The sequence below is a fragment of the Mus pahari genome, chromosome 6 (genome assembly GCF_900095145.1).
Source record: "Mus pahari chromosome 6, PAHARI_EIJ_v1.1, whole genome shotgun sequence".
Lineage (NCBI taxonomy): Eukaryota > Metazoa > Chordata > Mammalia > Rodentia > Muridae > Mus > Mus pahari.
In genome coordinates this window covers 35886229-35913659 of record NC_034595.1, presented here as the reverse complement: position 1 = coordinate 35913659, position 27431 = coordinate 35886229, and positions in this window count along the sequence as shown.

Here is a 27431-nt window from a genome sequence, read left to right as displayed (position 1 = left end):
TCTCTGAAGGGGTGGTAGGGGATAGACTTCTATTCAATCCCCTAGCTCCAAGCTTTTTCAAAGGGTATATTTTGACATTAGATTGTACAGATTAATCATTCATCATGTTGATGACTGCTGGTTTCTGCATCTTAGTAGATATGAGAGGGAAGGAAGGAAGGAAAGAGGGAGGGAGGGAGGGAGGGAGGGAGGGAGGGAGGGAGGAAAACACAAACAAACACATAACACAATGACTCCCTTACATTTTCTGGACACACAGAAAGTAGAGAATCTGCTCAGAAATTTATTGGAGATATTGAGGAAAAGCCATCAGGCGGTACCCAGGTGAGAATAGACCTCTGGGAAGACAACTTCCTGATCCAGCTTAGAGGCTGGTAATGTTTGCTCACCAGCTAAGCTGTTGGAAGCAGAGAGTGGAGGAATACAGGTTATAAACCTCAGAGATGGCTTTCAAGTCTTGAAGCATAGAATTAAATGTAGCATAGAAAGACTAGTTGGGTCATCATTCAACGCTGAAACCAATGTTGCTGATCTCTAGGGAAAAGGTGGATTTAGCCAGAGAATGGTAGATGCACCATTTTACTATTTATGGGTTTTTGTATGTTGTTACTTTAAAGCCTTCTGGAAGCATATTAGCACACTATTTGGCTTTCTGATTTTTCCCCAGGAGCTCTGGTTTGACACAAATCTGTCCACATTTGCCTCCAAGTGGCTCAAGCAAACACATTTGTCTGTTTTGCCCTTCTCACATCCCTGTTTATGAAGTTTATGAATTTGATATCCATACTTATCTAAGACACTTAGATTTGCCAGAGCTTCTCCTACCTTGTAAAGATCAAGCCACATCATGGAGCTCAATAATGCCACTAAAGAAAGTTTCTTGACAGATCCAAGGTCCGTGCTCAAACAGCTTATTTTTCCATCTTTGGTGAACTAAGTTGTATATGGTGCAATGAAATATATATATATATTTAATAATAGACATGTGCAAGGTATCATATATATATATATATCATATATGATAATATATATATATATATATATATATATATATATATATATGTCAGGACAGGCAGTGGCCGTACATGCCTTTAATCCTAGCACTTGGGAGGCCAATGTAGGTGGATCTCTGTGAGTTTGAGGCCAGCCTGGTCTGCAGAGTGAGTTTCAAGACAACTAACCCACACAGAGAAACCATGTCTCAAAACAAACAAGCAAACAAAACCCCTACAAACTCTAAAGTATACATGTTCCTCATTGATGCCAGTTTTTTCTGTATTACTTTTGATCTGATATTTATGGAGAACTTAGCCAGTGATAACCCAGTGTTCCTAATTCCAGGCCATGCAGGCCTGACTTCCTGTGCTTTGTCCACGTTGTGTCTGTGTTTTGTTGAGGGGTATATGGTTCTGCTTCTCAGCTTCTCTGTTTCCAGTTTGACTTTACCTGCCCTCATGTCCCACAGCCCCAGAAGTCAGGCCATGACTTACTTCACTTCTGCCTGGAAGTGCTTCCCCACATAACAAGTTAAGAAGCGGATAGTCTTTAACATGATCCCTTGCACATGTCTGTTATTAAATCCTCATTCTTGGTGATGAGTCTGGAATTTTCCCTTCCTCTACATTACAGGTTAAGCCTACAAGGACCTGACGTCACCCTGGCCTTGTGATCTTCCTCTCACTATCTGATGCTGCCTGTGGTTTCCAATATTTCGGGGCTGTTTAACACAGATCTAAATTGTGTTCTCTTCCCATTGCATCCTGTCAGCTGGAGGAAATGGCATGCCTACTCCTCACTTTCCTTGCTAAGTCATGGCTGATGCAGTGGATAGTAGCTACATGTCTTTTTGTCATTGTAATTCCTCCTTTTCTCAGGGAATTCAATTGGCTGTTGTATACTATGACTTTGTTATCACCCTACCACCTGTGGGATAATACACAAGGCTGTTAACTTTTCAGCCTCATTAATATCCTTTCAAGCTCATCAGTAGTTTGGAGGCATCCCCATATTCACATGGTAGACCCCATATACCACAGAAACATGCCACCCCGTACAAAGTAGAAAAAGATGGAGGACCTAGAAGAGCCCCCCCAAAAGACTACAATTCTAGTGGTCTTGGCCTGGTTGCAATTCTTACCACCCATCACATAGCGACTGAAACTACGTCCGCTACAACAAGGAGACCTATCATCCCATATGACATGGGGAAAGGCAACCATATTGGAATTGCTTCCCTCTAGCTGCTCCAGCCTCACGTGGGAAGACGTCTTCCCAACTCATCTTTGGTTCTAGTCACCTCAGATAAGGCCTCAAAGACAGGCCAAGAGAATGAGTCCACTAAAGTCCAGTGTAACAAACCAATGCATTTTTTTGAGGGGTTACTTAAAGAGGACCAGGTGAAGGGTTACTTACAGTGGCATGGGTGATTCAAAGTCAGCTACAACACTGAAAGGTTTCCTTCACCATGGATAAAGCTAGCAAACACTATATTCCCTGGAGCTTCCTGCAAAATGTGCAGATAGGTTAACTGGCTTGAGAGTCTTCTCTACCCCTAAGCAATTATTAGTTTGATTAACCCTGGTGAGGGGCTTTATGAATCTTATAAGTTTCAGGAGCCTCCTGAGACTTGTGAGTTTCATTTGCTGCTTGAGTCTTGATGCATCTACCTCCTATTCAGGAGGGAATATTTCCAAAGAGAGGAAATCACTACAGAATACAAATATTATCTGACCTTTTGAGAACCAACATTCTTCTTCTTCTTCTTCTTCTTCTTCTTCTTCTTCTTCTTCTTCTTCTTCTTCTTCTTCTTCTTCTTCTTCTTCTTCTTCATCTTCTTCAAATTTGAAACAGGGACCATTAAGTTACCCAGGATGGCCTTGACTCACTCCATAGGACTGGAAAGCCTGAAACTTGTGATCCTCTGCCTCAGCCTCCCAAATGGCTGGGACTAGAGGTCAGCACCTTTATAGCTGAATAAAACGTGTGTGTGTGTGTGTGTGTGTGTGTGTGTGTCATTTTCTTTAGCCGTTCATCTGCTGATGGGCACCATAACTCAGCTAATATGCATAGTGAAGCTATGACCATGAGAAGCAAGTAACATCTATAATAAGCTGATTTGAATATTTTCAACATAAACCAGGAAGTTATTTATCTGGAGCACATGAAAGTCTATTTTCTGTTTTGAAGGATCCTGCATACTAAATTCCATAATGGCAGGAACAATTTTTATCTGGACCAACATGTATAAGTGTTCTTCTTCCTGCTTCATTCTTACTAACACTTGTTGGGTTTGATTTGCATTTTCTCTGTTACTAATAACACTGACCGTCTTTTACTTATTGTATATCTTCTCTAGATCAATGCCTACCCAGGTCTTTTGCACATTTTATTCAACTGTCTCCCTTCTATTATTGATTTTTAACACTTTATACATTTTTAGATCTAAGGCCCTCATTGGAAAAATGCAATTTTCAAATATTTTCTTCCATTCTTGATAACATTCTCTAAGTTTATATTTTTGATGACCTCCAACTTATCTGTTTTTGCTCATGCTTTTGCTGTTATATTTGATATTCTCCTGCTAATGGGAAGGTCCCAAAGAGTTATCCCTGTGGTTTTTCTATAAATTTTTTAGATTAAGTAGTTACCTTTGGTCTTCTATCTGCTTTGAACAAATTTTTTGTAATGTTCAGTATTAGGTGTCAAATTTAATTCTTCTACATTTGGTTGTCTAAATTGCTCTAATATTAGTTTTTAAAGACTATTCTGGGTTTGGCAAGATGACTCAGTCAGTAAAGGTGTTTGCTGGGAAGGCTGATGTTTGACACTTGGACCCCACATGGTGGAAAGACAGAATTGACTTGTGTAAGTTTTTCTTCCATATGCACACCAGGGAAAACATGGAGAGAGAGAGAGAGAGAGAGAGAGAGAGAGAGAGAGAGAGAGAGAGAGAGAGAGAGAGAAGNAGAAGAAGAAGAAGAAGAAGAAGAAGAAGAAGAAGAAGAAGAAGAAGAAGAAGAAGAAGAAGAAGAAGAAGAAGAAGAAGAAGAAAGAGAGGAGGGGAGAGAGAGAGAGAAAGAAAGAGGGAGAAAGGTGGGAGAGAGGAAAGACAAGTGGGTAAACAAAAAAAGGACTATTATGTGTGTGCAAATGTGTGCCCATGTTCACATGCTTGGGATTGAACCTAGGACTTCTTGCAAAACAAGCAAGAGTTCTGCCACTTAGTCACTATCCTCAAAGATGATTATTTAATTTTCCATCAACTGGTGTTGCCACCATTAATAGATTTCTATGTCAAGCTTATAGCACAGAAACCTCCACAGTCTTAACTATGAAGTACACTTTTCTTTAGATCCTCTCTACTATAGCCAGAGTTCTCATCTTTCACCAGTGCAAACTGTCTCCATTCCATCTGGTTGTCAAGTGCCCTGGAAGACATTCACCTGCTGTTTTGTTCTAAAGTGCAGCACTTTCTCTCTGGCCCATGAACTTGCCCTTCCGTCATGGCTTCTGACCCTTTCTGTGTCCTGTGGACTTCTGGGTCTCATTTTCATTCTCCTAAACACAGTCAAGACCATGCAGTAACCCTGACACAGTTTTCCTGGTGGTGCAAGGTAAGCTGAGGAGAATCGTGGGAGGCAGCACACAGCTTCCAATAGTTTTGCTCATCTGTAGTCTTCCCACCTCACCCGTCCATAGGGTTTCCACTAGAGAACTCCAACCTTAAGCTCTGTCCACCATCCTAATGCCAATGTTGGAGGGCATCCTCCACATAAGTGTGCCCTAACCTTGTTCAGGCTCCAACTTTCCTTAGGCCAAAGGGACAAGCAAGCCTTTTCTTCCCCCAGGTCACTATGATCACAATCTTGCAAAACTATAAACTGCCCGTTGCCTGATTCTTTCTGTGTTGCTGAGGAGAGCAGTTGATAGCTTTCAACACCTTTTCCCAGAAAACGACCAGTTTTAATGTGGAACTAAAAAGCTCATAGAATTGTCCTCAAATATAAAGAATAGAGCTGTCTACCCTATAGTGGAAAGTCCAGTAGCCAGAAAGGAGACTTCTGGTCCCTTGGAAATAGTACATATTCATGTCCTATGCTTACTTCTGACATCAAACATTGGGGTGTGGGTTCTGGGAACCCTATTAGTGAGCCTAGTGTACCACAATCACTGTACATTTGCTGTGGTTGTTTCTCTGGTTGGTAAACATCTCAGTAAAGGAATTTTTTCTATTAAAAAAAGTGTTGTGTCTTATTTTCAATTGCGCTTTCGAGAAATGTATTTGTATCATGGATTCATTACCTTTATGTTTTGTGTTCATCTTCCCTACAGTTCTTTCTGGGAAGTAAATGAGAATCACTTAGTAATTCTAATATTGCTCAACCCAGAGATGGGAACACATTCATCAGCAGCCAAAATATTGTGAGACTGAAAGAACCAAACGCAACAAACAAGAGTGATGAGAGCATAAACACACAGCCTGTGTTTAAAGCCCAGATCAACTTCTGAGTTACTTGGTTTAATATTAGTTAGAAAGGATACGGAACTAATTTTTAAGAGCACATATTTTATTTGAGCTGCATTAAAGATAAATTTGAGGAACACATAAATCATGAAAGTAGACAGTTAATGGCAGTAATCTCTGGGCTCTGAACAAAATACATCATGGACAAATTGAATGCTGGCAACTCTGTTAAAAAAAACAAATGATGTTGCTTTTATTCCCAAACAAGAATTGATCTTCCTCATTTCTTCATTGTTAAAATTCAGATGAAAAAAAATAACTATTTTGCAGTCTGGGTAATTTACATCTTTACATCCCAAATGCTCACAGAGTACCCAACACAGAGACACTTACACAAGATGTGCTGAATTAAGTGGAGTGGAAATGGGAATGTTCTTCACTGAGCGAGTTGAGATGTGTAGAGATATGTCCGACTGCTTCCCCACAGTGTCCGGCCAAACTCCTCTGCAAGATAAACTTTACCCTCTTCTTGCTGGTTTTATGCGCATGGTCCTCATTACCCCAGCTTTATTGTTATAATTCTACAGTATTCAGCCAGTTTCATGGACTGAGGGGGACTTTTAATATCCAGGCTGCTGGCATGGTACTTCAGCCTACTACAGTCGTGTGGGGATGTATACAATGCATCACTGAAGGCTAAGCAAGGAGGCAGCAAGGGCCTGGAGAAGGAACCAAAGGAACCAGCTTCTCTGCCAGGACCTTGGAGGAGACGAAGGGAATCTTCACTCTCTTCTATAACTATTATCCTTGGGTTTGGTCTTCTCATTGTGTCCTGGATTTCCTGGATGTTTTGGGTTAGGAGATGTTTGCATTTCAGTGCTCCTTTACCTTCAGTGTCACGGAAACACCAGCACAGCAGCTACAAATTAGGGAGAGGCCTGCTTAGCCTTTCCCCCTCTCCTGCTCCTTTAGCTTCCTGAATATTGACAATGCTCTAAGAGTTGCCTCCTGAGCCCTACTTGCCTCTGAGATAATGAGCAAACCAAACCCAAGACTACATTACTGTGAGATACTCATTCAGGAAGCCAAAGCCAAAGATCTATTCACACACACACACACACACACACACACACACACACATCCCACATCCCTCTGGCTGAAGAAGCAATGAGGATGGGAGAAAGGAGGACTTGTGGTATATTGTGGCATTAAGATCACAGCCATGAGGCCTGCGTGAATATTTTAGAATGAACAAAAGGGGTTTTCAGGGCTGGGTCCCAGAAGTATGTTATTTGGCTGGCCACGGGACAGACCAGACCCCTTAGCTTCTCGGTATCTTCTTCATTAGTGCTGGGGTTCTGTCTCATTCCAAGACATGGCTTCTCAGCATCTTTTCTAGCTAAAAGGCCAAAAGGAATGCAAAACAACAGGTAATATTGGGGCTTTGGGTCTTACAGAGAAACCCCTTCCTTACTTTTTTGAGAAGTAGCCAAGACTGAGCTCTAACTTGCAATCCTTCTGTTTCTGCTTCTGACGTCCTTTGATTATAACCTCTTCAGTGACTCGGGTAGTCATTCCAACACTCTGCCCTCTTCCTGACACGTATATGATGGCTGCCATCCTATGCCGTGTGGAGAGCTTGAGGATGCTAAGGAGCAGAAAGGATAGAGACTGGGTTCCTAGACACACTACCTTTTGAATCTGCTTGGTTTCTGATGGAAGTACCGTTTTGCCTTACGTAAGCTACCGTAAATTTTGATCTCTTTTAAATGCAGCCACACAAAGTCCTAACTGGAGACGTGAGGCAGAAAGGGATAAGCTGAGAGTGAAGACAGCAGAGAGAAGTGGGGAAAGAACACTATGCTTGCGTTTACACCACACAAGCCAAGAAGGGATAAGAGTCCACAAAACCACGAATGGTCTAAATTGACAAAAGGTGGAGGCAACATTAGCAAGGACTCTAATGTCCTCTGGACTTAAGAGTTCTTGACATCACAAGAGATCTTTATGAGGCTGACTAGGTTTCGAACAGGACAGAATCCAGTTTGAAATAAGTTGAGGGAAAGGTGATGAGAAAGTTGAGACCACAAGGTGGACATTTAAGTCTATCTGGTCAGAAAAGGCGGGAGTGGGAATAGAAGCTCAGGGCAGGGGAGACAGGAGAGGACGATTTAAAGACCAGAGGGTTCGAGAGTAAGAGGAGACAGGTGGCAGTGAGACGTTAAGGATAGAGGAGGAGTGGGCAGAGGCCGGGCGCTGTGGCAGCTTATCAGTTACCACTCTCCCTTTCCTGCCTCTCTTGCATGATGGGTCAAACCCAAAATGGGTGCGGCAATTCTCATGTCTTCCTCTGAGCATCCACTGGAGAAAAGCCTCACATCCAGGCGGAGAGGGTCCTCTCAATGCTCCTCCACCCCCACTCACGGACGCTGTTCGCATCTTCGTGCCTCCCCTCAAATCTCTACCATTCTCTGCTCCGAGATTGCTGGTGGCCTCACCTTGACGAAGAGTGGAAAAACTAAAGGTGATTTCCTTTTAAAACCATTTTTTTTTTACCTCATTCAAACCTTTGGTGGTAATGCAGCTTCCCACCAGCCCCTGCTTGTCAGAAATGGCAACCCGAAAGACACATATTTCTTCAAGTTGTAGCCAAACATGGCAAGCAAAAAGGTCTCTGGAGGGAAAGGCTTTGGGTTTGCAGGTTTACACACTTCAGGGTTTCATAGATTTTAGCCAGAGGGCATGTAGAAATGAGTGCATACACATTCACAGCAGTGGGGGGTGGGGGTGGGGCGTGCACCGTGGAGAGGCACGGCCTACAGTGTGGCTCTCATACCAGGAAGAATCAACCTGCCCTGAAGCCAGTAAGAGCCAGCTAAGACGCACTTCCTTACGGGATGTATGCTTCTGCCACAAATATTAGATTTAGTTCAAAATTAGACAAAACTCCCATAGGATGGGTGGATGGATGGATGGATGGATGGACGGGCGGATGGATGGACCGATGGATAATGGATGGATAAGAAATAGAAGGGGTAAAAGGATCTTAGTTGTCAATGTCCTCCTGAGAAAAGAAGCCCTTTCTCCCAGATGGACACTCAGGATCCAGGTGACATGACTAATTGTCCACATAAGTGTAAGTGTGGGATCCCACAGCTGAGAGGAGCTGATTTTCAGTTCAGAATGCAGCACCAGAGTGAGGTGGGATTACTGTAGCAGCAAGAGGCTTGGAAGTGGCTGCATGATGTCCTAACGGGTCAGGGGACCAATAATCCTCCCCTGTGGCTCTGGGTACAACAGTTAGACTCTGGGGGGAGGGGGAGGAGGATGCGGAGGGAGTGGTGAGGTCTCACCCTCACCCAAGGGCCTGAGATGCCTGACTCTGTCCTAAGGGCTCCACATGAGATCCTAGGGTTTTATATAGCAGCATAAGGAGGCAGAGAACTGTAAAGGTGGACACTGAGTTTACAACTCATGCTGAAGCAGTGTCAGAATAGGGGTTTGTTGTGGGGAAAAACAGCCCACTGTTCTGAATGCTTGGCTTTGGAAAATGGGAAGTGCAAGTGCTACAGAATAGGCCCAATGAGTTCATGGTGTCCCTTTATTTCTTAGAAAAGAAAAAGAGCTGTGTGCAGCATCCAGCGACTCCTGGATCACTTTCCCACCAAGTTCTTACAGGAGAGAGTCTGGCTCCACTGGCAGGGAAGGACCAACTCTGATTGTCAGGGAAGCATCTTACAGGCCTTTCCTTTAACCTCTTTCACCTAATTCTGCTCCTGCTCCCGCCCCCGCCCCGCCCCCGCCCCCGCCCCCTCCCGCTCCCGCTCCCGCCCCCCCTCCCGCTCCTGCTCCCGCTCTTGCACGCTAACTCATCTAACTGATGATATAACTGATGAAGTTGGAGTCTGGACCACCTTCCTCTCCTTATTCCTCCACTTCACGTTCCCCCATGCTATCAAGTAGCTCAGAATCCCTTTTGACTACTTTGAGATAATTCCTAGAGCAGGGTTTTCACCTCTGCAGTGCAAGGCCATTTGTCAGTTCTTCAACTACAGAGTCTATAACATGGGCAGGCAGGAGTACGGTGGACAACTTGAGAGGAGTAACCTCGGGTTAAGAGAAGGAACGCTCTCGCCAGCAATGGAGGAGGGTTTCCCTTGCTCCACATCCTCACCAGCATGCGCTGTAACTTGAGTTTTTGATCTTAGCCATTCTGATCGGTGTAAGGTGGAATCTCAAAGTCATTTCGATTTCCATTTCCCTGACGGCTAAGGATGTTGAACATTTCTTTAAGTGCTTCTCAGCCATTAGCGATTCCTCTGTTGAGAATTCTCTGTTTAGCTCTATACCCCATTTTAAAAATTGGGTTATTTAGTTTGTTGGTGTCTAATTTCCTAAGTTCTTTATATAATTTGGATATTAGTCCTCTGTTGGATGTAGAACTGGTGAAGATCTTTTTCCATTCTATAGGCTGCTGTTTTGTCCTGTTGACAGTGTCCTCGGTCTTGCAACAACGTTTTAGCTTCATGAGGTCCCATCCATCAATGGTTGACTTTACTGCCTGAGCTATTGCTGTTCTGTTCAGGAAGTTGTCTCCTGTATCAATGTGTTCAAGGCTATTGCCCATTTCTCTTCTATCAGATTTAGTGTTTCCAGTTTTATGTTGATGCCTTTGATCCACTGGGACTTGAGTTTTGTGCAGGGTGATAAAAATACACGGACTTGGGCAGTGGTGAATATTTTGGCTGCATGATCACAGGCCCAAGAAACTAGACAATGATACAGAAGGCTGGAAGGAAGGAAGCTATGAGTGGATGCGTGAGACACAGGACATGTGAGGTGTGCCACCTGACAAAGTCCTCTAGAAGCTACCAACCTTAGAGAGGGTGCTAAGTAACCAAATAAATGAAATAATAAGACTCATGATGCTATCCCTTTCTGCACACTGTGTAGCCATAGAAGTAGATAGAGAGGCTGTTTGGGATCAACTGCATGAACTTCCTAGTCAGTATTGATTCTGAAGACCTAACCTATCAGTAACAAAAATTAAGGGTGAGGTACAATTTGCCGTTTGGTGAGGAACTGACAGCATTGGCTCCCTGCTGTACTCAGGAGACCAGGCTCAATCTCAGAGGAATAGACAACAGACATTTGATGAGAGGATGCTTTTGCCTTCCCTGCCCAGTGCCTCACTGAACATCACTCCCAGGAAGCTGATAACACAGATGTGGAAGGCTGCACCACACAGTATCTCACCAGGAAGCCACCATGCCAATGAAGGAAAACTGGGACCCACTAGTTCTATAGCATACTGTACCACCCAGAAGCAATCAGCTTACACTGATGGAAAGATCCCTTTGGGGACTAAGCTACAAGGAGGTTTGTGCTCTGCATAGATGTGGTGCTGTGTTCTGCATCACAGAACACTGAACCGGAGGGCTCTACATGTCTGTGTGTGTCAGGAAGAGTAAGTGCATAGCTCTAGGGTCAAGGGGAAGGCAAGGGAGGCTCCATTACCATCACTCTGGCAACCATCTTGGGTTGGGTGTCCTGTTCCTGCAATAGGAAATGCATCCTGCCATGATGCAGATGCTGGGACCCTGAAGGGAAAACACCTTTGCTGAGTAGCAGATTGATGACCTTTCTGAACTCTAAATGATGGATGCATCCTGAGCATGTAGAATTCATGTGTCAAGACACCAGCATGAAGGAGTCAACAGCTTGTCAGGGGAAGTTAATGTAGTTGGCAGAGGGTGGAAGGGGCTCTGTCACACAGTGGGGGGGGGGGGATGCAAGAGAGGATCCGTATGGGCAAACCTGGAATTTCTTCTCCAGGTTTGTTAACGAATAGCAAGGGTCTGAAAGGATGTTTTTATCAGGGACTGTACTCTCTCAGGAACAGAGGTTTGGTTAATGCTTCCAGGTTGCTATAACACTTTTTTGTATGTGTGCATGTATGTAGGTGGGATACACCTTGAGATAGAGGAAAACATGAGACAGTCTTCATCTTCCACCATGTGGATCCTGGGGACCAGGCTTGGCGGCAGACCTCTTTACCCACTGAGCTATTTAGAGGGCCAGGATTCAAATGTGGAGTGGCTAGGGGAAAATGAGTACCATCTACATATAATGCTGAGATCCAATGAAGGAGAAGGGTTATAATTCATTCCCCTAACCCCTTCCTCTTCTAGATTTCTCCTTGGAAAAGAAGAGTCCATTGGGGCTCGGGAAGAACCACTTCTTGGCCCTGTATGGTTCAGGCATCCAAGCAGGTGGCTGCTTACCTCCTTTCAAGAAGGTCTTGCTATTCCTCTGCATGGATGCAGCTAACTGACCACCTCTTCCACAGCACTTTTGGTTGCACACATATAAGAGGAGCTGACACCATGTTCTTCTGGACTGTCCTAGCCAAGCTAGAGCATGGTGGGGGTGCCAACGTCTGCTATTTCTTCTCCAAAGAGGCTCTTGCATGGATCACCACTGCTGTGAGCGCCACTTTGGACTGGCAGTGTCTGTATGCCTTCCCAGGGAGTCTCTCCACTCAGCTCATCTTGCTCACTAGGTGGAGACCAGGTCCACAGTCTGAAAGCATTTTTGTCCTGTCTTTCAAGAGACACTACTTAGTCACCTTTGTGTTCTGAGCCTGTCTCAGTGTCTGCTTCTTGGATGGCTCCAGCCTGACATGGATAGGAAACAATATGCAAGTGGCAAGATTCTCACCCTTTACCAACGCCAGATAAGGCTTTTCTGAGTATTCTTTCTAAATGTATACTGTGCCTGTCTTGTGTTCCATTTTCATTGCCTCACTTGAACGGTTACTAGAATCTGCCTTAATATTCATTAGTGTTTTAAATAATACAGCATAGAATTCAAACAATACACATCTAAAATAAGACATTAAAAGAAAAAATGTTGCTCTCAGTCCCCAGAGCTAACCATTCAGAGAGCTTCTATATCGTTTAGGTTTGATATGTGTTTTTTAACAGACAAATAGATGGTCAGTAAACATTGTTTTGCAACTTTCTGAGTGTTTTTAACTTAAAACTAGCACTCAGGAAATAGGAACATCTTTGTGAATCAATACACCTTATTCTTTTTAGCAACTGCCACCATAATTGTCAGCAGGTTTTATCATAGAAGAACATGTATATCCAAGGTCTGTCTTCTAAAACGAAGCATCGGTGACTCTCCAGATCCTGGTGTATTTTCACCTGTAATGTTCATCTTGTCATGAGTAGTTCTTTGGTTAGGTGTGTTCGCATGAGTCTGTATTCCCAACTATTTGGAAGAATGAACAAAGATCATTTGAACCCAGGAATAACATTCCGGGCAGCATAATGACTCTATGTCTCTAAATGTTAATGAAATCACTCATTATATGGTACGTGTGGTACAAATATTTTTCTTCACTGGTTATCTTTGGACACTGTTTATTTTCCTCTATGAAGTTTAAAGATTTATCGGCATAAAATACATGTGTTCACCAGTGTTTTCTGTTACCGATTTTAAGTTTTGATTCCTTCAAAGGGCTTGACCAGACTGGAGAGATGGCTCAGTAATTAAAAGCACTTGTTGGTCTTCCAGAGGACCTGAGTTCAATTCTCAGCACCCATGTCAGACAGCTCACTACTTCCTATAACGCTAGCTCCGGGCAATCAGATACTTTTCTCTGATGTCCTCAGATACCTGCACAAATATGGCCAGCACACACACACACACACACACACACACACACACACACACACACACACACACACACACACACACACACACACACACACACACACACTTTAAAAACAGCTTTTAAAGGCCTTTTCTATATCAATATTACAACAAAACAAACCTCTGTATATTCCTAACACACTCGTCATTTTACATATTTAAATCTTGTCTTTTGGGAATTTATTTCAACATAAGCAGTAGTGTTTGATCCTTTCCCAAATAGCTGCCAGTAATTCTAATGTCATGTACTAAGTAATACATCTTCCCCTCCAATGTGAAATATACCAAATCCCCATAGTATCTTTTAATTATCACATTTTTCATCCCTTGGGATCCTTATAGAACCCATGTTAAACAGCCACGTGTGGAAAACAGATTAAATAAACAACAAAATGGAAATAGCCACACAGACATAAGTCAGTAGGAACGTTCTTCAGGGGCCACTTCACAGTTACAGTTCTGTCCAAAGTTTAGCAAACTGGTCCACACCTCCACTGGTCACCATAAAACAAAGGAGATGGCACATTTCTGAAGCAATCTGGTTGGTTCCCTCCTCTTGAATGGAATCTTTCCCAGCAGAGCTCTTGGACTTCTTGAGAGCTTGGCAGTTTTAACTGACATGTAACTGAAGGGAGGCTTTATACTTCAAAGCCTGTTGCTATTCCACCAGCCGCATCAGGAACATAAGTCAGGCGGTCAGTTGCAGTGAGAACTGTGTCTTCTGCAGCCCTCTGCAGCAGGAGAGCCTTTCTGAAGGTGATTGCAGACAGATAGGGCCCTGCATCTTTGAAGTTTACTCAATGCAGAATCAATTCAAGAACTCACAGATACTATTATCAGCTGTGTTTATTCACATCCCGGAGAAGGGTTTAATTAACGTAATACATATTGGTCAATGCCTTGCTTTTAAACCCTACCTTTTCCCCATCAGCAAATCGATATGTATTTTAATCTTCCTGTTTTAGAACTGATTTTGAGACGCACAGCAAAGGAGCAAAGATTTCACAATCATTAATTGCTATTATCAACCCCTTTCAATTCTTAAACATCAGCAGGTTCTTAAATTCCCGCTTTCATTCCTTTACAACGTTATCCCTTCTTGCTCATCACTTGCTCCTGATGTGTCTTTCAACCAAGTACAGAGTTTACAACGAGACAATAAAGAGAAGAAAAAGAATGCCCTGAAATTCTGCATCGATTAACCAGTCTATCTGACTTCACCAAGTTTCACACAAAACTCAAGCCATCCAAGCACTTCATGGCACTGGAAACTTCTTCCAAGGCAGCAGGCTCCTATATTTTGTCATCCTTCTCATCCAAGTGTGGAATTATCTTTGGGTTTTCTACTATGCTACAAGCACAGTACATTTGTTTCTTTCTAAATTGTCAGTATTTTCTATGATATCAAAGGAGGAGTCAAGAAACTCTTCCATTCTTCACTGCCTAGCTCAGGCAAGGCTCGTCATCTCTCCAGGTCTCTGTGATATCTCTATTAGAAAAATAAATTGATGATAGACCCTTCCTGGGACTTAAGAGGGAACCTGAATGAGGTGTTTTGCACAGAGCTTCACTGTACACACACACACACACACACACACACACACATTATTCTGACTTGATATATTCAAACAATTCAAACACTGTTTATAAAGGTGCTTGAAAACAAGCTTGATTCTGAAATAGAGATTCCTCAGTTTAAACATCCATGGTGAATTTAAGCTTAGCAAATTTGCTGTTGTTGTTGTTTTTGTTGTTGTTAAACCAGATGGACCCTTTCTATGCCGTGGCTGAATTCAGACCTGTGAAAGTCTGAATGGAAAGTTTATAAGTAGAAGAGATGTTTTTTGTTTTTTTGGTTTTTTGTTTTTTGCCTTTTTTATATCTAATCCCAAACAATGAGATTCTTTCGATTTAATTGTGATTCTCAAAACTATATGCTTTATGGGCGTGATGGTCAGCTTCCTATCACTGTAGGGAAGCACCTTAGATAAGAAAGGAAGAAAGGCTCAGCTGCTGCCCTAAAGGTTTCAGGCCACAATCATTTAACCCTTTCATTCCTAATCTCATGTCAACCAGGAATAAAAGTGGGCAAAGAAAGAGACACAGAGGGAGAGGAGCCATTAACATACACACATGCTTGCACACACGCGTGCACGCGTGCGCACGCACACACACTTTCTAGAAACACAATGCTTGTTTGCATTCCCACCGGGAACCACTAACACTTGCAGAGTTGTCTTCACCCTAGATCCAGTCCGAACAGGCAGGAAGCTATGCCTGCACATGCTATGTTTTCTGAGAGCTAGAAGTATGTTCTTTCTCATTAACCATGTCAGTCCTTAGAGCTTCACAACCTGTAGTACCACACATTGGGTTGGGGGCCTACGGTGTCCCTGACTTTGCCTTCTTCTTGCCTTGTTTCCCACCTCATATGTACTATTCCAAAAACAAATGGCCGGTTTTATCTGACATGAAGCCATACTGCAGTCCAGTCAAATGCCAAAGACTGCAAGCCCCTGGCTTCCACTCTGCATTTATTAAAAAGTCTATTTATGCTGCTATGGTGGTTCAGGATGAGAGACTCATTTCTGAATTGAATTCCTGGTTTCCTTACTTCAAATTCCCTCCTTTTCTTTCAGTTGAAGACAAAAGACACAATAGTAATTCCTTTTCAAAAGTCAAACATATATGTGCATGTGAGTGCACACATGTGCACATGCTATAACCCTCCTCCCTGACAGACACAAATGTCCTCGCTTCTCTGTCTCAGACAATATGGTTATTAAAGGTGGTTCTCTCCTGAGAGGCTCTGTGAGTGCCTGACAAATACAGAAGTGGATGCTCACAGCCATCCATTGGACAGAGCACAGGGTCCCCAATGAAGGAACTAGAGAAATGACCCAAGGAGCTGAAGGGGTCTGCAGCCCCATAGGAGGAACAACAATATGAACTAACCAGTATCTCAGAGCTCCCTGGGACTAAACCACCAACCAAAGAAAACACGTGGTGGGACTCATGGCTCTAGCCGCATATGTAGCAGAGGATGGCCTAGTCGGTCATCAATGGGAGGAGAGGCCCTTAGTCCTGTGAAGGTTCTATGCCCCAGTATAGGGGAATGCCAGGGCCAGGAAGAGGGAGTGGGTGGATTGGTGAGCAGGGGGAGGGGGGAGGGGGGAGGGGTAGGGGGTTTTAGGAAGGGAAACTAGGAAAGGGTTTATTCAAATGTTATTTCATAACATTTGAAATGTAAATAAAGAAAATATCTAATAAAAAAAGATAATGAAAAAAAAAGGTGGTTCTCATCGTGAACAATCACATCTAGCCAACAGCACAAACTGTTACATCCCCTTATCCAGTTCTCTGAGAGCACTCCAAGAGAGTCCTCAGACAATATTAGAAACAGATTTTTATCCAGAACAACCACTTGTGAGTTTTGAGTATCCTAAGAAGATACGCGGCACCTTTCTATACATTACGGTGTTTTGAAGAAGAAAGCTCTGAGGGAAAAAGAGACGTGAAGGGGACTCTAGTTTTCTAGAATCACCTGTCTCTTGTCTTGTATAAACACGGTATTACTTTTTCTTTTTTTTTTCATTTTCTGGACTTTACCGAAAGTTCACAGATCTGGAGTATGCAGTCTTCCCTGTATGACAGGATCAGTGTGAAGAGTGGGGATGGAATCTCTGCGATCCTTCACTGTGGTTGATTTTAACAGGGGAACCAGCGACAGGAACCAAAAAAAACAGTAAGGTATGGCCTTTAAAAAGTACGTTTTAAACAATATGAACTAACCAGTACCCCCTGAGCTTGAGTCTCTAGCTGCATATGTAGCAGAAGGTGGCCTAATCAGCCATCATTGAGAAGAGAGGCCCCTTGGTCTTGTAGACTTTATATGCCCCAGCACAGGGGAAGGCCAGGGCCAAGTAGTGGGAGTGGGTACGTTTTAATTACAAAGAAGGAGGGAGAATGTAAAGTGGGTGGGTCACCAGCCTCAGGCATGGGAGCCTGGACTCTTTCAAGAAGCAGGAAAAAGTGCACAGTGAAGGGTAGGCGAGCTGAGAGTGCAGAGCTGGTGAGTTCCCAGTGAGCCCTGTGGAGATGCCCCACTTCCTGCTACCCTTTCCACCTCTCGGCAACCACCGCAGTCTCTTGGCTTGCGTCTAATGAGCAGGAAATGTCTGGCAGGGTCCTCACTTCCCAGACCAGTGGTTCTCAACTTGTGGGTTGTGACTGTTTTGAGGGGGCTGGACAACCCATTCATAGGAGTCACCTAAGACCATTGGAAATATCAGAAATTTATATTGTGACTCATAACAGTAGAAAATTACAGTTATGAAGTAGCAATGAAAATAACTTAATGTTTTGGGGTCACCACAGCATGAGGAACTTTATTGAGGAATCACAGCATTAGGAAGGTTGAGAACCCCTGCTCTAGGTGCAAGCAATCATAGAAAAGTAGACCACATGACTCCAGAGTCTTTAAGCTGAGTTCATTTAGGTTCTAAAGCTAAAAGGCTACAAGTGGCCACGCCCTGGACCGGGTAGAACTAAGGCTGAGAGAGGCAGGCTGCAGGGACCAGATGCAGAAGTACAGAACTCAGCAACAAGGAGCTCCAGAAATAGCAGCAGGCCAGACTGCAAGAAGCAGGCCCTTTGCTTCCACCCAGACCGGGGCTGTACTCTGTAATCCAGGATTTCATTAATTATCCCCCTTTCTGTCCAGTCATTTCTGTGTGGGATTACCACCTCCTAACCACACCACCCCTTGCTGGGACAGTGACTACTGTGTGCTGTTTAGCTGTGCGTTTAACACTCTCACCGGATGCTCGCGCGCTCCACAGAGAAGGTGCCATTACCCCTCTTTCCCCTGAGAGGAATTGGGGGTTCATAAGGGCTAAATAACTCGCTCAAGGTCACACAGCTGCTAAGAACATTTACATCTAAATTCTCCTACCTCTAACCCGGGCCATAAACACTAAGCGCAAACTCGCTTACTGACTGACGATAAGCCCACAGAAGCTCATGAGGGCTATGTTGTTCCATGTTGAACTATGGCCATAACACATAGGCATTACTCATGCACGGATTGCAGTGTGCTTGGGAAGAGAAAGCCTGTCCGGGGAGCGAGAGTCATCTTACAAGTCCGTGTTCTCCCGGTCCACGGATAAACTACACCTATGACATGAACTCCATCAGAAGTTCTTAGAGACTCTAACAGAAGTGTAAGCCCTTTCCTTTATTAAAAGAATTGAAGGCCTTCTATTGTTCATACGGAGAGGCAAGCTCCTCCCTTTCAAATTATTCTGCTTTATAGTACAATTCCTTCTGGCTCGAAGGAGAGCTTCAGACACTTTTTCAAATAACCCCAACCATTTAATCTGTACCTTCAGGAAGTCATGCTGAGAGTCTATGAAAAAGGAGACAGAAGGGGCTAGAGAAGCGGGGGTGGGGATGGAAGAGGAAGGGAGAGAAAATGGTAAGGCTTCTCTGAAGCAAGGAGCCTCTCCCAGGTTTCCCAGCCTCCTTTAAAATGAGCTGGGCTTTTCTCTTCCCAGAGAATGGCTTCCATTGTTTAGGTGGTTTCAGCTTTTAAACTCCTCTCCTTATTTACTCCAGAAAGATCATCCCAGCCATTTGTCATCCCCACTCATGAGAAGATGACACTCAGTCTGTTTGGGCTTAGTGACAAAAATGCTGTACAGTGGACGGCTTACACTTCCCATGTTTGTTTCTAATAGTTCAGAACAGAGAGGCAGAGGGGGGTTCCTACTTGGGATGGTTCCTAAGGAGGGCTCTTTTTCCCTGACTTGCAAGCAGGCCTTCCCCTACCCCATCCCACACACTTCATAGCAAAGAAAGGGAGTCTGCTCCTCTGGAAGTAATGTCACTAAAATAAACACTGGGAGATGCACTCAAGGGAAATGTGCACTGTGCCTCACAGCTGTACAAGTGCCATTCCAGGTTCAATTAGTGTATTGCTTTCTTTTCTATTGCTGTGATAAGACAACATGGTCAGGACAACTCATAAAGAACATTTAATGGGCCTTATGGTCCCAGGGGATCAGCGTACAGGATGGTGGAGTGAAGGAGGCATTGATGACGGGTGGCTGGAACACGAACCATAAGCAGGATGCAGAGAGAACACTGGTAACAGCAGGAGTCTTCTGGAACCGCAAAGCCACCCCCCCAGTAACAACTCCTCTTCCAAGGCCATGCCTCCTAATCCTTCCCAAGCAGTTCCACCAGCTGGAGACCGAGTATTCAGATACATGAGCCTATGGGATCCATTCTCCATCAAATCCATCAGATGTTCTGAGCTTGTAGCAAGGCAGCCAGCCCATCATGAGAAGCGCACACCAGGTGGCAGAACTGTCAACTCATGGCTGTGAAGTGGGGCAAAAAGAGAAGAGAGGGACTGGGGGTGTCACAATCCCTTTCAAGGGCATCCTGGGATGACCGACCTAAAGGCCTCACCCTAAAACCTGCCTCATAAAGACACCACCACTTCCCAAAGCAGTAAGCTAGGGACATGTACCTTAAATGCATGGTCTTTAAGGATATTCCAGTCCCAAACAATAGTAGAATAGTCTCTTTCTCTTTGCCCTTCTTCATATAAATCATACCTTATAACTTCCTATGACCCTAACCACCTCCCACACAGAGTTTTCTATTTCAGCCTGTGAGGTTTTTCCCTTTGAGAAGTTCACGGGTGTATATGATGCATCTTGCTTGTATCTACTTTCTGCATCCCTCTCCAGCTCCTCACTGATCTCCTCCACACTTCCTAGCTTTATTTCCATTTTCTTTACATGACTCCACAAGTCCAGTGCTTCTCTGCCCATGTGCACGCGTTTAGGGCCATCTGCCGAGGAAAACGTCACTCTTGCTCCCTTAGCAAGTGCTAACAGCGTCTTGCTTCAGGGTAAGGCCTCATGAGCACCTGCCCCCGTCTGTGCTGGAGTGTTGACTGACTTGATCTCATGCAGAGCTGAACAGGCAACTACAGCTGCTGTGAGCACCATGTTCCTAAAAGACACTACTGCACAGCAGTCCCCCCAGGGTCCTGGCTCTTACAATCCTCTGACTCCTTGATGTTCCCTGAATGAGGGAGAAAGGGCTGTGACAACAGATGTCCTGTGTAAGGTTAAACACAGTCCCTTATTCTCTGCACTTTGATCAGAGTCTCTTGCATTAATCGGCATCCACTTCAAACAGAAGCATCTGGGATGAGGGTGAGGGATGCATTAATATGTAGGTGCGAAGATGAGTATTTAGAAGGCAGTTTAATACCATTTAGCAAAGTCATAGTAGCAGATTCTTCTCTTTATCCTATGATTTCCCCAGCTAAAGGTTCTGGGCCAAGTTTACCCACCTGTAAAGTAGGCTGTAGAGCCTCTCAGAACATTTCTGGTTACACCCATAACACCCGTGTCACTATGACATGTCTTTTTTTTTTTTTAATGTGTAACTTCTTTTATTTCTTTATTTCTTTTTTTATTAGATATTTTCTTCATTTACATTTCAAATGTTATCCCGAAAGTCCCCTATACCCCCCAGCCCTGCTCCCCAACCCACCCACTCCTGCTTCCTGGCCCTGGCATTCCCCTGTACTGGGGCATATGATCTTCGCAATACCAGGGCCTCTCTTCCCATTGATGGTCACCTCGGCCATCCTCTGCTACATATGTAACTAGAGAAACAGCTCTGGGGGTGGGGGGTGGGGGTACTGGTTAGTTCATATTGTTGATCATATTGTTGCCGACCCTTTTAGCTCCTTGGGTACTTTCTCTAGCTCCTTCTTTAGGGGACCTGTGATCCATCCAATAGATGACTATGAGCATCCACTTCTGTATTTGCTAGGCATTAGCATAGACTCACAAGAGATAACTATATCAGGGTCCCGTCAGCAAAATCTTGCTGGCATATGTCATAGTGTCTGGTTTTGGTGGTTGTATATGGGATGGATCCCCGGGTGGGGCAGTCTCTGAATGGTCTCAGCTTGCCACTCTGGGTTACTGCAGTTCACAGGGTTCACCACTGGGTGAAGTGTTGATGACCTTGTTCCCACAGCAGCCAGCACAGTGGCACCTCCTGGCATCCCAGAAGCTACCCAGCGAGGAGGGAGCTTCCAGGTCAGTACCAGCTTGATTTCTCCACATCCGATGATCAAACCGTAAGTAATCCACGTGATTACCATTGTTCTGGTCACTCGGCAGAACTTCAGCTTTGGTGGGCAGAGTTAAGTCCAAAACAGATGCTCTGAAATAAGTTCATGTTTTGGAAATCAGTATAACTACATGAATGTTCAGAGTGAGAGCAGGTCAGGAGCCCGCTCCCCGCTCCCAGATTCTGTTCCTGAGACAGTGGGCAGCATGGGCCATCGCTCTGCTCTGTCACACCCACAATTTTCCATCTGCTTCCCTCTCAGTGAAGACTTCCTGTCTCTCATGGTCTGATACCAACTCCAAGGACTCTGTCCCCAGAAGATTGCAGGGGATGGGGAAAGGCCGATAAGTTCGCGCGTGTACAGCTTAAGAGTTGGCTCTGGAACCTTGGAGCCTGGAAATAANATGTAATGCCAGTTCATTTACTTTGGAGGGCTGGTTATTGTTATTTTTGAAAAATCACTTAATAAACCTTTCAGTTCTATAATCTTGAGCAAACCCAAGATGGTAGCAAGTGTATAATACCTTATATTCTCTTTTGTCGTTATTTTTATGATCTTGCAGATATCTACAATAGTATGCAGCTAAAAGATAGAGTAGGAAGAAAGGTGGGGTTTTTCTCATATGGTCCATTTAGGACTTAGAATATAAATATGTCATCTGGAGTCTGCATAAGGGATTCATGCTACAGTGCATTCCATGTGGACAGAGAAGTTATCCCATGAAGCACGGCAGATGAGCAGAGACCCACTTTGTGAAAGGGCTTAGTTTAAGGACATTTAAAATTTTATATATTAGATAGCATATGTACATATACTATTATACATTATATTATTTTAATACACTCATATGCTATTAAATATTAGATAATATATTATACATAATTTTATATATTTCAGATATAAGACATTTTCTATATTAAATTTCCCTAATTTAATCTCAAGTCTTCATTGGGTTTTGGTAAACACATTTTCCTTGTTTAAATAGAGACTGAATTAAACAAATGGTATTGTTATAGAACCATGTAATAGCAGCTCTATATTATAAATTGCTACATATATAAATATTAATTACAAAGATTTAACAAATCCCAAGTTTATATAACATCAATCTGTCCCAATTTTTCCTGAAGAATCGAGGTAAAATTCCCCAACCTAACCTATAAGTTTAACATTCTCTAATCACTAAGTACATTACAGAAAATAAAACTCAGACCAGTACACCTTCTTGGTGAAAATGTAAAATAGTCAACAAATCTTAGCAAATGGAACCCAGCAACATTTAAAAAATAACAGTATATTATACCATGACTTAGGGGGATTTGTCCCAGGAATGCAAGGTTGGTTTGATAATTGAAAATAAACCAGTGTAACACATATTTGTAGAGTACAGGACGAAAATTACAGAATCTATCAAAAGATACAGAAAAAGCATTTGGAAAAAATGAACACTTTTGCATGTTAAAAAACATTCAACAACTATGAACAGAGTATCAGCAGCTTCATACCAGGAATCTCTGAAACCCATTGTTGGCATAATACTCAGTACATGAGACATAATACTAACTGTATAAGGCTTTAAGCCTCCAACTAAACAACTAAGCCCAGGAGTGGGACAGGCATGTCCCACCTCCCCACTTATGTTATTCTGGATGTCAGAGTCAGAGAAGTTTGCCAAGAAAAGAACAGGTGTTTGGGCTCATAGAATAAATCAGACAGTACCTATCACCCAGATGATATTGCCTGGAACACAGAAAAATCCAAGAGAGCGCACACCTAAAAATCCTACTAGAATTTTCTCAAATGTTCAGCAAGGTTGAAAGCAATAGGACAGATCCTAGAAATCGTACAGTACTAGCTACAAACAACTCCAAAATTTACAAAGTTGATTTCATTTACAGTAGCTTGGAAAAGAATTCTTACACTAAGTATAACAAGTAAGAATAAGACTTGAACATGAAAAGAATAAAAAATCACTAAGAAATGAAATAAGCTCTAAAGAAGAAAGACAAAGATATCCATGCTCTGGCTCAAAAGACAAAAATATGGTTAAGATAATAATTCTCTCCAAATCAGCTTTTGACTCGATACAATCCACATAAATCCCTCAGCGGTGTTTCCCAAGACATTAATGAGTTTAGTCCAAAATTTATACAGACATTCAGAGACTCAACAATAGCCAAAATAACCTTTAGAACAAAAACAGAAAATTTGTGAACTCTCAATATGCATTCTAAAACATACTTCATGCCTGCAGTCATCAAGTGTGTACTGGCTCACAGGAGACATATAGAGCAATAAAATGCAATTGACAGTTAAGAAAAAAGGCCTCATGCTTAGGGTCAATTTAGTTTTTCAAGTGTACCAAGGCAACTTAATGAGGAAAAATGGACTGCTAACTGGTATTAATCAGGACAGGTAGATATTATATAAAGAATGAAATCATACCTCTTCATACAATATAGAAAAACTAACCCAAATGAATTATGACCAAGATGCAAGAGTTAAACCCACCAACCATTCAAGGATATAAAAGAGTGAACACTTATGATCTGAGGTTAAGAAATGTTTTCTCAGTTCTGACCCCCAAAACATAAATGACATAAGAAAAATATCCATAAGTTAAGATTAAACTTCATCAAAATTTTTAATCTTAATGCTTCAAAAGATATAATTAATACAGAACGAGTGAAATGTATACTTACAATATATACATGACAAGAGTCTGTGCCTAGAATAGTTCAAGAACTCCTTCAGCTAAAAAAAGTAAATTGCCAAATTGTTTCCAAACAGGTAAAGCACTTGAATGGATAGACATATCTCCATGAAGAAAATATACAAATTCCCAGTGATTGCTTATCTGTATTCAACAACCTTGGTATAGTGGTAGTGTTGACTCCTGTGTTCGTAGCACCTAGAGTCTAGCCTGGGCTACAGAATGAGACTATCTCAAAAAGTTAAATAAGATGTTTAATTAATGTTTGCCAACATTATTAATACAACTCTATTCATACCTACTGGTATAGCTCTGATCCAGCAGACTGGCACAGCCACTATCAACAACTTGAAGAAATCAGAAAGTCCATACATTCTGGGTCAAAACGTATAACTTAGGAAAACCACCTTAAAATTCCCCCAAACCTTTGAAATAGTATGCAATACTGGAAATTCCATCAGATTCAGACCCTAGAAACATGAAACATGCTCCTATTCTCCATATTATATTCATATTATATTTTCCATAATACCCTACAGAATGAAAGAAACCAATATCAGCCAACTGACGTATGGGTAAACAAAATGTAGTGTATTCATACAGTAAAATATGATCTCCACTTAGAAGGATTAAAATGCCAATATGTGCTACAATGAGAGTAAACTTTTTATAAAGTTTATAATAAGATAAACATTGAAAACTGAATGAAAGTCTGGGAGCCATGGTACACGCCTTTAATCCCAGTACTTGAGGCAGGTAGATCTCTGTTTGAAGCCAGGATGGTCTATGTAGTGGGTTCCAGAGACCCCCGTCTCAAAAATCCAAAAGAGAAAAGAAAAAGTTATAGAAGCTAAATACAATAGGCAGGAGTTGTATACACATATGAAATAAGCCAATCCATAGAATCAGGAACTAAATGTTTCGTCATCAAGGGACATGGTAACAGGAAACAGAAAGTGAGTGCCATGGTATGAAGTTTCTTCTAGGAACAATGAAAATGTTCTGTAACTGGGAGTTTGGTGATACATTCTCACAAATATTTTATAATATTCTAAAAACTATGAGTTGGATACTTCAAGACAAAATTTTATGCGAATTATATCTTAATAAAGCTGTAATTTTTGGTGGGGAGGGCAGTTTGAGACAGGATTTCTTTGTGTAGCTTTGGCTGTCCTGGAACTCAATATATAGACCTTGACACAGAAACCCACTTGCCTCTGCCTCACCCCCAAGGGCTTGGATTAAAGGTGTGTGCCACCAATGCCTGGCTATAAACCTGTAATTTTAAAAGGGTGTGTGTGTGTGTGTGTGTGTGTGTGTGTGTGTCCGTGCTTTAATACAATTGTCTAAACTGCTGTTTGAACTGTTGCAAAGTGGATGGGCACAATCAGTGGGTGCCAGTTAGCTGTAAGATCCCTTTCAAGCTAAAGTCGCACATGATTTCTGCACAGATTAACTTGACTTATAGGAACAGCTTTACTGGATGTCCTTGGGTGTGTCTTCAGGAAGAACATGGATTCTGAGATACTGTCTGTCTCCCCACCGATTAAAGAAAGAAGCTCCAGAGACAACTAAATAAGTAACTCTGGAGCTGATCATGGTGTCTGTATCCCAGGATCGCTCTGGGCTGTGTCGTGCTTGGGGCACACCAGTCGCTGTGCTCTGATGAACTCCATGCCCTCCTGCATCTGCACACTGCAGCAGAAGCAGCATCACCCTGCATTAGCAGGAAGCCATCTGAACTGTGGCTGTGACTGTGTATGCCATCTGCTTCCACACCCTAGGAGTCCTGTGTTCTGGGCCCATGCAGAATGCACGGGCACACATTCACCATTGTGCTTCTGTAACTGTGGACACACGTACAGTCAGTTGCATGGTCGTCTATATACCAAGGCTACTGGAATGTACTGTTGCCTTTAATGCATGGCTCCTTAAATATTTTACAATAACTTTCCATGTTCCAAAGGCTTCCAGACACAATCTTACTATGGAAATCTCACTTTTAGAATAGAAGTACACTTAAAGAAAACTTTTTCTGAGATCTCTCACACACTGGACCACCAAACAGACAGCATACACCAGCTGATATGAGCCCCCCAACACACACACAGCAGAGGACTTCCAGGTCTGTGTTCATTCAGAGATGAAGCACTTAACCCTCAAGAGACTGGAGGCCCCAGGGAGTTTAGAGGTCAGGTAGGGTGGGGGTGGAGGCATCCATGTGGAGATGGCGTGGGATGTAGAGCAGTCAGAGGGTGGATGGGGAGGGGTGGGGAATGGAATATGGAGTTAAAAATAAAATAAAATTTAAAAAAAGAAAGAAAAAGAAAGCTTTTTCTGAGTGGAGAGAGAGAGAGAGAGAGAGAGAGAGAGAGAGAGAGAGAGAGAGAGAGAGAGAGAGAGAGAGAGAGAGAGAGAGAGAGAATCCTAATAGAAATTCTAATTTTTTTCATGTTTCCTTTTCCAATTAAATTTCACTCATTCTGGATCACGCTTAAGATTTTTCTCCTATATTGATACCACAAACCATGAAATCTTGCTGTTGCTGAAGACCTGTGGATATAGGACAGCTCTCCCGTCCTGGGGAGTCCTACCCCAGCCTCAAGGATGCCCCTCCATTTTACATAGTTTCTCCAGCAGCTTGCAGGCTGACTCACTAGGAGGGTTCGGGCAACAAGTGCACTCTCCTCCCTCTCCGGAAGTAAGTGCAGTGAAAGATGATGAAGCTGGACCTAGTTAAACCGCAGAAAGACTGTCTTCAGATAAGAAGAAGCCGCGATGCTCAAAGCTGCTATGGGCCTCTGCTGTATGACCAACATTATGGCCGGTGCTCTGAACACATGTGCCTAAGGATCTAACATATCTACATACAAGATGATTGAAAGCAAGGCATGGTGTTTCATCTCCTTAGATTGTGTCCAGAGATTTTGCAACTCACAGCATGCAGTATCAATTAGGTATTAGTACTGTAAGGATTCAGAACAAATCTCCCCATTGCAATGTCAATGGAAATGTAACTTGTATATAAGATACACATAACAACACCTTTGGAATCAAATTTGATTAAAACATCTATAGAAGATCATGCATGCAGGGGGTGGTTTAAAAATACATAAGCAGGCAATGATGTGAATTCACAGAATGTCTGGTACTTAGGTTTGTCAATCAACACGCTGCACAGCAGAAGGGAGTCGTACAATGAAATAGCTACTGTTTAAAGGAAAATATGGTGTTCTCTGACCCACATGTCAACATCTACACTTGTGTCCCAGCGCTGGGGATGTTCCTTACGGAACCAGAAACTTATTTCTTTCTCTGCTAGTCTGAATTTGGAATATTTAACACTTTACATGTAAAACTTCAAT